We start from the raw sequence: 13,917 nt of genomic DNA on the forward strand, positions 1-13,917 counted from the left end.
ACTTCTGAAGAGGTTCAACATGAACTCAACTGCTTCAAAAACTACTCCTATGAGCACTACTACTGTGTTGAACAAAGATGAAGATGGTAAGACTGTTGATACAAAGGTTTACCGAGGTATGATAGGATCACTTCTTTATTTAACTGCTAGCCGTCCAGATATAATGTTTAGTGTTTGCTTGTGTGCTAGATTTCAGTCAAATCCAAAAGAATCACATCTTAAAGCTGTAAAAAGAATAATGAGATATTTAAAAGACACAGTTGATTTTGGATTATTCTATTCAAAATCCTCTACATTTGATCTAATCTCATACAGTGATGCTGACTTTGCTGGAAGTAAATCTGACAGAAAAAGCACAAGTGGAACATGTCACATGCTAGGGCACTCACTAGTATCATGGTTCAGTAAGAAACAAAATTGTGTATCATTATCAACTACTGAAGCCGAATACATTGCTGCTAGCCTAGTTTGTACTCAAGTCATCTGGATGACACAAACTTTAAAAGATTTTGGTTTAAATTTTGAAAATACAACTATTTTCTGTGATAATACGAGTGCTATAAACCTATCTAAGAATCCTATTTTACACTCACGAACTAAGCACATTCAAATAAGACACCACTTCTTAAGAGAACAAGTCTTAAACAACATAATTAAACTAGAATTCATACCCACTAATCAACAGTTAGCAGACATATTCACTAAACCATTAAAACATGAAGACTTCACACGAATTAGAAGAGAACTAGGAATATGTAAACTAAGTGACTTATAAATTAATCACACTTAATATAATACTTCTTATAAGTCTTGTGTAAATCTTATTTTAAATTGCTTTCCTTCTTATCGATTTTAGTTAGTCAAACTAAGTTTCCATATTCACGTATTCTTATAAGACACATTCTTTATGTCATTCAACTTGTCATCTTTCAAGTACACATCCATTATAACTCCTTGTCCTATCTTCTTTCTCTCATATCCATAAAAATAATTGTATTAAAAGCCATCATAACAATGTTCACATCACTCAACTCCTTTAATATTTTTTTTGTCCTTTATGAAAACTTGTCTTACGATAAAATTGTTTCACCTCTCTACTTAGTTTATGAGAACTCATACTCTTCATGAGTTAAAATCGAATGACTAGTTGATCTCTTTAAAAGATCTAGTTGCTATATTCACACGTAAATTTTTTTTACTATATCATAGCCCAACAAACTATCTATTATCATCTCTTTTGTATACAAATTAAGCCTCCATTTTTGTCTACTCTTGTTTAAAACTTAACCTTGTCGAGTTTCTTTAAATAAATCATATCAATCATAACTTTATGTCTTTCATCAATCTTTTTTACTTCTTTATCCTTCACAAAAATTCATATATGTCATCTCACTTCTCTCACTCTTCATTCATAAATATTTTTGTCCCCTCATTTCATCTCTCGAATACATTTTTTATATACATTTTTGAATCCGACTCCTCCATGTCGATTCTTATTTCAATTCTTATATATTTTTTTTAACTCTTTCTCCTTTTTGTCTCATCATCTCTCTCACCACTAGTCTAAGTCAAAATATGTCCTTCTCATATCCACGTATACTCTTAAAAAAAAAAAGTACAAATATTAATCATGAAACATTTTTTTAGGCACTCTTTTCTTTAAAATGTCATATCTTTCAAAGTACACATCACATGATCACCCTATGACCTTTCTTTCCATCCGTGACCTTGTCTCTCTCTTATTATATATCTCTCTAAAATCGAGAACCTTTATTTATTCTATCTTTACTTTATGTCATATCTCAATCAAGTAAATGCTTTCCTTTATTTTCTTTCTCTCCTCTCTAGATATCCACATCATCTTTTGTATGTCTTTAACTCTCCATTCACGAATTTAGAATCCCTTCACATAGAATAACAAGTTGTTTGTCTTGTTAGGCCATTATTCTCAAAGATCAATCATTTTGTTATTCAACATGACACCCCATACTCTATTAATGGGTTCTCTCACTAGTCGATAAACTCACCCATAGTAAAATCTATATATTTCAATAACTATGTCCTCCTCAATCTAATATAATACACTATCCTCAAACATTGATTTGATTTATCATTCACAAGTCTATTAACTTACTCCTCACGGATTTCCTTATTTGACTAAAATCTAAAAATTACTCACTTCCAATGTCATTCATTTCATATCAACAATTATTTTCTTCCTTCTATTTAATCAATTGGTTCATCTCTTACCATTCCATTCGATCTTTTCTATCCTTATACAAATTTTCTCTCGGTTCTAGCTCCTTTCTCTCCTAGTGCTTTATTTTCAAGACACTCGAAAATGGCTTCTTCTTCTACCAATGTGATCACCTCCGCCGATCTAAGGTATCCTGATTTGTTTCACACCTACAACTCACTCTGCTCTCGCCCCATTCATGAAGGAAAATTGATCAACTTTGACGACTTCATGTTCTTCGACTTAGACACCTATCTCCCCGAACTCAAACCTCTCATAGGATCTTCATCCCCAGCCGCCTATTATCCTGAACTAGTTCGACTGTTTTATACCAACTTCTCTTCTGATCTTGAACAAACCTCAATCACCAGCAAAGTCCGAGGACAGCTGATGATTTTCAATGCTTCCGACCTAGGTAGAATTCTAAATCTACCTTCCACCGGTACCGACCTTAACGCCATAGTACCAATCGACCGATCGGTACTTCGAAAAATACTTCTCTGCACCAACTGCTACCAACTTCCGTGGCACATGAGGAATCTCCAACCTCAAGCTCAGCTACTTGCCCAGATTCTTTTCCACAACCTCTATCCCAAGCATCCCCGCCAGGGATTAGTTCCTCGAAAAATCTCTCTTCTTATCTACGCAATCCTTTCTTCTCTTCCGATAAATTGGTCATCCATTATTTTCGACCTCTTTATTCGTTATCAGAAATTTGAGCCTCTTCTTTTTGGGTGTTTTATAACTCCCATTTTCAACTACTTCCAAGTACCACTTCACAATGAAGTCATCCTCCGACCCTCTCACGTCCTCAATGCTACCACCTTCAATCTAAGGTCCCTGCACATGCCCGGCTCTGATGAAGCAGATCCAATATCCTCCTTCAATTACTTTTCTGCTATGATGGATATCGAGCAAACTCAAGATCGAATCCTTCGTAATCAAGCCCTGTTGCAGCAGACTCGCAAGCGGAATCGTGCCAACCGGACGCCTTCACCTTCTCCACCTTCGAGATAAACGCATTTTTAGTCTGTAATAACTTTTAAATTACTTTTTGGTCTGTAATAACTTTTTTACTCTGATCCCTCCTTTTTGTCCATGACAAAGGGGGAGAAAACCTGTCTCCATTATTGGAGAAACATTCTCTCTTTAAACATTATTTCACATTTTTATCATATTATTATTTCTATGCATAATGTCTTTTTGACAGGGGGAGCATATTTTGTCATCATCAAAAAGGGGGAGAATGTTGAGAAATTCGGTTTTGATGTCACATAATATGATACACTGTCTCATTTGATTTTATATGATATGATAATATGTTCTCTTGAAATAATGTTATATTATGACTGAATATGTTTTGCCATAAATCTAACGAGTATTTGATGCAAGGATATCTCACCCAATAAGGATGGAGACTTCCTGTTCAAGTACAACTATGGTGCAATCATACTCCTTGAAGAAAAAGCTTGATGAGCCATGCTTTCCTAAAAGTTCAAATAAAGAGATCGGCTACCTCAAGATGAAGATTTTTCTTCTTCTTTAGAGTCATATGTAACAGAACCTTCAGGAACTTGCATATTGCATATTACATACTCATTCATAAACACTATATCATAAAAGTATACGATAGTTTCAAAAAGCTTCTTTTTTGAAAACCAATAAGTGTACCTTCTTACAACCTTTTATGAAAAAGATATTTTGTCATATAATAATTGTACCTTCTTACAACCTTTTATGAAAAAGACATTTTGTCATTGTACCTTACAAGACAACATGAAAAAGAAATGTAGGAAGAAGACAAAAACATAAAATCGACTACATAAGAAAAATAAATTAAAATTTTTAAGGACTCTAGTTACCTTTTTCTCATAACCATAGAATGTCGACTTACTTGAAGTCATCATTCTCTCTACAAAGCATTAAATGCCTTCTGTAACAAATCCCTTCTAAATATCCTTCCCAAAGAATGTCGACCTTCTTTTTGGTCCTCATTCTCTCTGGAGACTTTGAAATACACTACATAAAGAATACACTTGACATGACTATGTACAAATAAATATCTCAAAGCACTCATAGTACTTACACTCATTTAAAGTAAAGAAGTACTAGTGTACCTCAAATCATTAATTAGAATAAAGACAAAACTACAACCCAACGTTCAAATGTACTATTGTAAGAAATAGACTTTTTACATAAAATATGTATTACCTAAAACACTACAACGACTAGTGTACCCTCTATTTTACTCTTCTGAAAAAAGGCATTCTCGATCTTCTCTAAAAGATATCTTTGAAATGACATAACATTTCACATTTCAAAAAGTTACAATTCCAAAATGTAACGACTACTTTTTCTAAGCTATATAAACACACACACATAAACTATTCAGACAAGAGGAATGAAATAGACGTGTGAGCTTACAAAGAGAAAAATATTCTATTCGTGATTTGAAAAGAGAGCCTTGAAAAAGAAAGAGAAAAAGAAAAAGAAAGAAAAGAGAAAAAGTCAAGTCCAGCTCTTTGACAAAGAGTATCCTCTGAGTGACAAACAGAACATTCTTAGAATCCTTCATTCGTGCATTCATATCATTCTGAAGGTTCTATAGGAAGTATTGTAACTCTGTTTATTCACTGTATTCCTTCTTTGTTTAAAGAAGTAGACCTCTGTGAAAGAGGGTGTTGCCCTTCTCTGTTGAGAGAAGAAGACCTCTTGGGAAGAGGGTGTGCCCCTTCTCTGTTGAGAGAAGAAGACCTCTTGGGAAGAGGGTGTTGTACTATTTATCCGGTAACTCGGATGTTATAGTGGAATCTCAAGTGGTTTGCTTGGGGACTGGATGTAGGTCTGGATATTGACCGAACCAGTATAACTTCTGTGTTTTATGTGTTGTGCCTTATTGCTTAATTATTTTATTTTATCGATCATTATCAAATTTCACTATTCACCCCCCCTCTAGTGGAATTTCAGAACTGATAGTGTTCCAAGCGAACTGATAGTCGTTCTTCATTGAACTGATAGTGTTCCAAGCGAACTGATAGTCGTTCTTCATTGAACTGATAGTGTTCCCAAGCGAACTGATAGTCGTTTTTCATTGAACTGATAGTGTTCCCAAGTGAACTGATAGTCGTTGTTCATTGAACTGATAGTGTTTCAAGTGAACTGAGAGTCGTTCTTCATTGAACTGATAGTGTTTCAAGTGAACTGATAGTCGTTCTTCATTGAACTGATAGTGTTCCCAAGTGAACTGATAGTCATTCTTCATCGAACTGATAGTGTTCCAAGTGAACTGATAGTCGTTCTTCATCGAACTGATAGTGTTCCAAGTGAACTGATAGTTGTTCTTCATCGAACTGATAGTGTTCCAACCAAACTGATAGTGTTCCCAAGTGAACTGATAGTCGTTCTTCATCGAACTCATAGTGTTCCAAGCAAACTGATAAGTGTTCCAAGCAAACTGACAATCGTTCTTAATTGAACTGATATGGTTCCCAATGAACCGATGGTCGTTCTTCATTGAACTGATATTATTCCCAGCGATGGTCATTCTTAATTGAATTGATATTGTTCCCAGTGAACCGATGGTCGTTCTTAATTGAATTGATATTGTTCCAAGTGAACTAATAGTCGTTCTTCATTGAACTGATAGTGTTCCAAGCGAACTGATAGTCGTTCTTAATTGAACTGATATTATTCCCACCGTTGGGCGTTCTTAATTGAACTAATATTGTTTCCAGTGAACCGATGGTCGTTCTTAATTGAACTGATATTGTTCCCAGTGAACTGATAGTTGCCTCCTTTGGGGAAAGGAGAGGATAATTTTCGTCACGGATGTGTTAAGCCGGACTTCAAATACTCACTTTCACCAAGGATTTCAAGAAAATTTTGTCAATTTGTCAATCAATTGTTGATTTCAGAATCTTTATTGCACAAATCTTTATTTCAGTTTACCTTCAGCATTACTTCCAAAAGAGTGAATCTTCTGCGAAAAGAGATTCAAACTTTAAATTCTTTCTATTGGCTAACCAAAAGGATGAAGGATAAATCCTCGATATGGCAAAAAAAAAAGAAGATTCAATGTTATTGAAAATTCGTAGATGATCGATATTGATCGCAGTCAATGGCGCATCTTTAAAGACTATTCTTGTAAAATGAGGCAGTGGAAATATCCTGAGCGCTGGAAAAAGAGAGAATTCATCCAAGCCCTGTCTCCTTAAAATCACCTAAGCTGCAATTAAGTATCCGCAAAAGGGATCTCTCACCTGTCGTCAAGATGAAGGCAAATTAGGCGAGTAGACCCCCGGGGCCAAAGAAGATTCGAAACATCTCCAAGATGACGGAGTTTGTGACGGATCCTTCCAGAGAAAGTCCAAAGCACTGTCGAGATGAAGGCAGATGCGATGAACCTCTCGACAATCCCTAAAAGGTATTTAATTTCAGCTATCATCCAAAGATCTTCCAGCCAATGAGCCAATATCATCAACATAACCCGTGAGCCAATATCATCAAAGAAGGATCGAAACATCTCCAAGTTGAAGGAGTTTGTGACGTACCCTTCCAAATGAGAGAAAGAGAGGAAAAAGAAAGAGAGAAAAAATTAGAACATCTCCAAAATGAAGGACAATATAGCCAAAACACCAAAGAGCCAAAAGAGTGCAGAAAAATTATTATGAGAGAAGCTCTCAGGATATCAAACTGCCAAATCTATCAAGAATCCTCTTTAAATTTGTGAAATTCTATTATCAATACTCTTTCATCAACTGCTTTCATAATATCAAATTCTCTTTTCTGCTCATATCAAGGAAATTGATAGCTTCCTTGAAGAAGGTCAATTGCAAGAAATTTGGGTTTCCAATCTCGATTCTACAAAGTGAACCTTGTTTGGAGGTAATGCTTTGGGTAGAAGAGAAAGAACATCTTTGCAACAATATGCAACATTTTCAAAAACTTTGAATCAACAACAGAATTCTCAATATTTTGACAATACTTCCTAGCTATCCTAACGTGAAGTGAGAGCTTGATGTCCGTTCTTTGATACATCCTGACACCAATTTTAATCCCTTTGAAGGACTTGATTCCTTCCCTTCTTTGAGAGCATGAACTCTCAAATTTGCACACTTCCCTGTGTCCCCACTGTCCCACCATAGACAGTCCCATTTCGGTTCGAGGTCGAACCACCAATCATTTCTCGCAAAAGGCAATTTCAAAAGCTGATTTTAGTCTCAGTAATGAGACGCCCAAAATCAATCCCTTTTCAAACTTTAGGGACCCCATTTTCCTTCCTTTTGCAAAACCCCTGTCGGATTTACTGTGCAAAATCCGAAGGTTCCATCATGGTCTCTTCCTTCGAGGATTCCATTTCATCTTCCGCCCGATCAGGATAAGGGTACAAACCCGAGCCTCCTTCGATGAGGTATTTCATTTTCCGCCCGATCAGGATAAGGGTACAAACCTGAGCCTCCTTCGATGAGGTATTTCATTTTCCGCCCGATCAGGATAAGGGTATAAACCTGAGCCTCATTCAAAGAGGTATTTCATTTTTCGCTCGATCAGGATAAGGGTATAAAACCTGAGCCTCATCCAAAGAGGTATTCCATTTTCCGCCCGATCAGGATAAGGGTATAAACCTGAGCCTCAATCAAAGAGGTATTTCATTTTCCGCCCGATCAGGATAAGGGTACAAACTTGAGCCTCAATCAAAGAGGTATTTCATTTTCCGCCCGATCAGGATAAGGGTATAAACCTGAGCCTCAATCAAAGAGGTATTTCATCTTCCGCCCAACCAGGTTAAGGGTACAAACCTGAGTCTCATGTTATGAGATATTCCATCCCCAATCAGGTTAAGGGCCAAACCTGAGCTTCGTTCCATACGAGGTATTTCTGTCCCATCAGGGTTAAGGGCATAAAACCTGAATTTCACTCTCACAGAGTGAGTCTTTTCTCTCCATTCTTCACTTCATATCTACCATCTTCCTCGGGCTAATTTCTTCATACCTAGTCAGATCCTTCTAACTTGGGCATTTTTTTATGTATAGCCCAAATTTGGTGTGTTTTTCTTTGCCACTAAGCTCGGCCATGAGCCGGCTTAGTAGCAAAGAGAGGCATCTGTAAACACCCCAAATTTTTACTCACCTCCCCGACATCTTCACCAAACATCATCATTCAGCCTTTTGAAATCGCTGGAGGGCAAAATGGTCATTTTCTGAGCTCAGACCTTGCAAAAGTCCAAATTTTATCTGTAACTCTCAAAATTTCTCTATTTTTAGCTCAGATGTTCAAAATTTTACTCCTGACAGGAGACAGGCATCTCCAAGTCTTGGTTCAAGATTATATTGCATAAGACATGACATTGCATATCATTGCATGAGCATCTCATATCATTGCACTGCACAGCATGTCATTTCGAGGTCCAGAACTCTTGATTTCAAAATTTTCAATCCAGATTCAAATTTTAACTATTTTCAAAATTGATTTTAAAACCCTGGGTCTTCAAAATTATCAATTCTTCCCATTTTACCCCCAGGACTCTGAATTTCAAAATATTTCCTCAGGAAAACAATCTAGATAATTCTCAATAAAGTTCAACTCAGATTTTGCCTTTTGTCAGCTATTTCAACTATCATTTCTTTACAAAATCACCCTACAAGGGCCAACTCTTTCCAAAAATTCCTGTTTTACCCATTAGTCCAGATTTTATGAAAATTCCAAAAAGAAGTTGTTGTTTTATCCTTATTTCAATAAAGAAGCAATGTGGGACCCACATTGAGGTGGTGTCACATAGGCTTTTCTTTTGAAAATTTGAATTTTGAAAAACCCAAAAAAATAGGAGCCTTGTCCTTTGGATTGGCGCCACTTGTCCTTTCTCTCTCCTCCCATTTACCTGCCATGTGTCAGCATAGGGTTCACCTAGAGTTGGCGCCACATGTCACCTTCTCTCTTCTGCCATCCTTTGACACGTGTCAGTGTGGGGCCACCTTAAGATGCCGCCACATGTCATTAGTCATCCTCTTCATTTTATGCCACGTGTCAATGTCTACCATCTTCATCCTGTGCCATGTGTCATTCCAAGGTCACCATGAGATGCCACGTGTCATGTGTTGTCTTGTTCAGAAAAAGTAGAACTTGTCTCCCCTGAGGTGGCACCATTTGAATTATGTCTCCTGCAAGTGACACATGTCACTCTCTCCATTCCTCAGGAAAAGCAAGCGACACGTGTCAATCTCTGTTTCTTTCAGAAAAAACAGAGGACACATGTCTCCCTCCTATTTTTCTCAGAAAAGTAGATGACACATGTCATCTCCAGCTTCCTTTAGAAAAAGTAGAAGACACATGTCACTCCCTGCTTTTCTCAGAAAAAGCAAGTGACACATGTCACCCTCTGCTCTTTGTGAATACCCCAAATTTTTCAAAATCTTCCTTATTCCCTTTTTGCCCCTAAAATCATTTTTTGAGTAAATAAGTCATTTTAAATCTAAATTCCAGTTCATTTCTCTAGTTTTATTGAAATTAAATTCATTTCATACGTTTAAATGGATTTCGGATCTGGATCTATTGTCCAGATCCAAATATGAGTCTTTTGTTCAAATTTTAAATTAAAATTATAGAAAATACCAAAAATAGTTTTAAATAAGCTCGGATAGTCCATCCGACATCCGTTTGGATCCATCACATGTATTTCTCAATTCGAGCTTCAAAAACTCGAACATTTTCTCAAAACTCGGGTCCGAACCCATTTTCTAAAGAAATCTCCTCAAAATAGCCTTGGAAACCTTCTTTTTGTAAATATTTCTCAAAAATACAAAAAAAATAGTTTAAATCCTTGTTTTGCCGTGCATTTTAAGATTTTGTATGTCCCAAAATACAAAAAAATAAAAAAATCATACAAAAAACCAAAAAAAAAAATTAAGAAAAACTATAAGGAAAGTAAGTGGTTTTTGAAGATTTTACCGAAAAACTCACCTTGAACCATTTTACAAAAACCTTTAGAAAAGGAGCCTCCTCTTTGTAAATTTTCGAAATGACAAGGGACCCCTTTTGCAAATAGTTTTTTTTTTTTTAGGGTTTTCTTTTTACCTTTCGTAAAGAAGGAGATGGCGAGGACAGCACCCCTCTCTTTCACTCAGCCGCACTCCTCCATGGCTCCTCCTCAACCCTCTCCATTCTCATCGCTCAGCCGCCCGATCGCCTTCCTGAGCCACCCATCTGCAACAACCTTCATCCAGCCATCCATCTTCAACCGAACCTCCTCCTTCTCTCCCTTTAAGAGAAGCCCGCAGAGGATTTCCAATGGACCACTTTTTCACCCCTCCACCCTTATGCATATGATCGGATCTTCTTCCATCTCCACCTTCTCCTCCCCCTTTCTTCTTCTTCTTCTTTGATTACCTTGGGTTTCTTCTATTTGGCGGAAGGAAGTCGACCACTCTAAAGCATCTGCCGTTGCAGCTGAAAGAGGTGGATCATCCCTGCAGCAGCAATCTAAATCCCAGGTCTTTCCCCTCATCGACGGAAGCGAATCGATTCACCATCAGGCATCAGAAGAAGCGCCGCCCCTCTTGAATCACCGAAGAACATCCATTGCTCTGGTGCCTTCTTCAGGATTCATCTGATCTCCTCTTCTTCAAAACCCCTGCAAGTAATGTAAGAACCCCCCCTTTATCATCCCTGAGTTTCTTTTTTTTTTTATTATTTTTATTTTCATAGCATATTAATGCAGGTTTAGAGTTTGTATTTTGATTTTCTTTTTGCAGAAGCCTCATCTTAACGCTTTGATTTTGTTTCTCTCATTTTTTTTTGTTTCATCAAGAAGCACCGCAGGTGTGATCGACCTGCATATAGCAGGATCGATCCACCGGCTGCTACAACAAAGGAACGTGCTATTCCAACATACTTTTATTTTATTTTTCTTTTTTTATTTTTTTTTATTTTTATTATGTTATCTTCATCGTCTTATATGCATTGTAAACTATTTCGGTTTCCTTTTTTTTTACTCTGTGTTTTAATCTCTGATTTACACTTGATTTCGTTGTTTTGGGTTGCACTTGATTATCCTCCCAGTTGTATTTCGTGGTCTATTGTGTACATTCTTACCTTCATTGTAATGTTTGGGCGTTTTGATTCAATATAATATGCTCTAGATTTTCTCTTTTAGCATTCACATTGATTTTAATGTATCGGTTCACTCCTTGGCATTGGATTTTAGCTTTTACAATTATTATTTTTTTACCCATTCTGATTATGTTCTGCATCATCGCTCTCTCCTCCATGGCTATGTGCCTTCTGTGGTGCTGGTAAAGCCCATCGTTGCTCCATTCTCTAAAGGAACTCTTCACCATCGTATCAATTTTCAATTATGGCAGTTGCCCTTTTGGCAAGCGCCTTCACCGGATTGAGATTGGTCCGATCATCAATCCCATATACCCACCAGACCCCAATCCCTTCTTATTTAAAAGATCGGCACAAACATGCAAAGCTTCGTAAGTCACCCAAACCATGACATCAACTGAGCCAATTGTTGTCGTGGATTGGCTTCATGACAATCTCTGAGATCCTGATCTGAAGGTGTTGGATGCTTCCTGGTATATGCCAGACGAGAAGCGGAATCCACTACAGAAATAAAAGATGGCTCATATTCCTGGTGCATTTTTTGTCTTTAATGTTGATGGTATGTCATATCTGAACTCTAGTTTGCCACACATGCTTCCATCAGATGAAGGTTTTGCAGTTGTTGTTTCTGCTCTAGGCATCCAGAATAAGGGTGGGTTGGTTGTTTATGATGGGAAGGGTATGTTCAGTGCAGCTCATGTTCAGAGCTTTCTGTCATGACAGAGTATGGGTTTTTGTCAAGATGGCGTGCTTATGGATGTGATGTTGGATCTAGTGCTTCTGGAGATGCAATTCTCAAGGCTAGTGCTGCAAGTAAAGCAATAGAAAAGGTCTGCCAAGGAAAAATAATAGTCCTGACCACTTTTGAAGCAAGACTTCAACCGCATTTAGTTTGGACGCTTGAGTAGGTTAAACAAAAAAAATTGAAATAAAAAAAAAACAAAAAAAAAAAATAGATCATTATGTTTCGTATCTTGGCATTCACCCATATGTTTTATCATGTTGCATGATCATTATATTATGTATTTTCTTTTCCTTTTAATCCAGTATACTTCTCTCTGTTGATCTCATTCCCATTGCTTTTCTATTTCCGTAAGTATTTAATGGCATTTTGTTCGTCATGGTTTCGTTCATCTCAATCACAATGCATTCATTTTTCATTGCTTGTTTTAGCATTCGTAATATCATCACTTGACTTTACTCTGTCTGATATTATTTGCATCAATTCAAGGAGTGTGTGTCATAAAAAAAAAAAATTGTTGATGGGGTGTTACAACAGAAAAGCTAAATATCCAGATAGTGTTGCTAGTTGATAGATTGTATCCACTTCTGTGGCATTCCTTCCCAGAATGTTGTGCTTGGAAATACCTTCATATCGGGGCTGGTGATGCTACCTCTACCCAACTGATGTCACTAAATCCCCTTCCTTTTTTTTGTGATATTGATAGAATTTACTAACCTGCTTTGCCAAAATTCGGGTTATTTATTGTAGTAGCAAGTAATCAGAATAGAGCTATGTCGTATGTACTCTAGTTGTTGGAGATTATTTAGCCTTCTATGCCATAATGCCTCTTGGAAGTGTTACAGCAAGTTCACCAGATTTCATGATAGACAAAGTATGCAAAGCCACCCCATGCTACAGCACCTTCCAAAATCTTCACTGGGTCTTCCATCATTAGGAGTCTTGATGGAGAGTCAAGATCCACAGATGCAAACTTCCTACAGACAAGTGGTTTCCTCAAATCAACTTGTTTTCATACTGCAGCAGGGTGGCTCTACTGAGATTTTTTGTTCTTCCTCGTGATCGTGTTGTCTATAGTTCTCTTGACTTCAGGGCTCACATGCATAAGTAATCGGACCTGGCAAGTTTAGCAGTAACCTGTAGGTTGAATTGGGATTCACTGATTTCGGTATGTCATCTCAAGAACCAGGCTCACCATTCGCAGTTGCAAAACATGAAGACCAATAGCTCTTATGATGCAGAGATATTAGAGACACTACTGTGAATAATACAATTGAAATGGGTCATCTGGAGCAAGTAGTCCACCCTCTGACGACAGTCGAATCTGGGTTGCCATCAAGTTATTTGAGAAGCCATGGGAAAGTGTATCATTGTTAAAAACCTATTATTTGACATGTTCATTGATTTACAGGTGACAATCAGGACCGATCTATCATGCAGGAGCCACAGGTGAGTTCGACCTTTAGTGAACTGAAGTCAAACCCCAAAGGTATGGACATCCTCTATTAGTTTCAATTCTACCCTGAGCAACCACCTTATCTAATATACCGGGAGGTTTGAATGATTTCATCATGAAATACTGATGTAAGACCTACCTTTTCCCTTGAATTTCCTAAATACCCTGTGTTAACCCTTGAATCTTAAAGCATCGTGTTATGTCTCATGATTATTTTTGATTGCTTGTCATGTTATCTGATTATGTATATTAGGTTATGAAATCAGAGGTATGCCCTATAACAGAGGGGATATGTTGCAATTCGTTATTATAATGCTGAAGTCATTTGGCTTGGCATATGATAATATAGTATGTGTTATAACAATGCACCTGTCAAGCATC

General features: G+C 37.1%; 1 pseudogene; it reads left to right on the forward strand.

The window, feature by feature from the left end:
- Positions 1 to 11,725: 11,725 nt before the first annotated feature.
- LOC149829970 (thiosulfate/3-mercaptopyruvate sulfurtransferase 1, mitochondrial pseudogene) lies at positions 11,726 to 12,246 on the forward strand (annotated as a pseudogene).
- Positions 12,247 to 13,917: the final 1,671 nt, after the last annotated feature.

This window comes from Nuphar pumila, chromosome 8 (assembly GCF_984573655.1).
Source record: "Nuphar pumila chromosome 8, dmNupPumi1.hap1.1, whole genome shotgun sequence".
Classification (NCBI taxonomy): domain Eukaryota; kingdom Viridiplantae; phylum Streptophyta; class Magnoliopsida; order Nymphaeales; family Nymphaeaceae; genus Nuphar; species Nuphar pumila.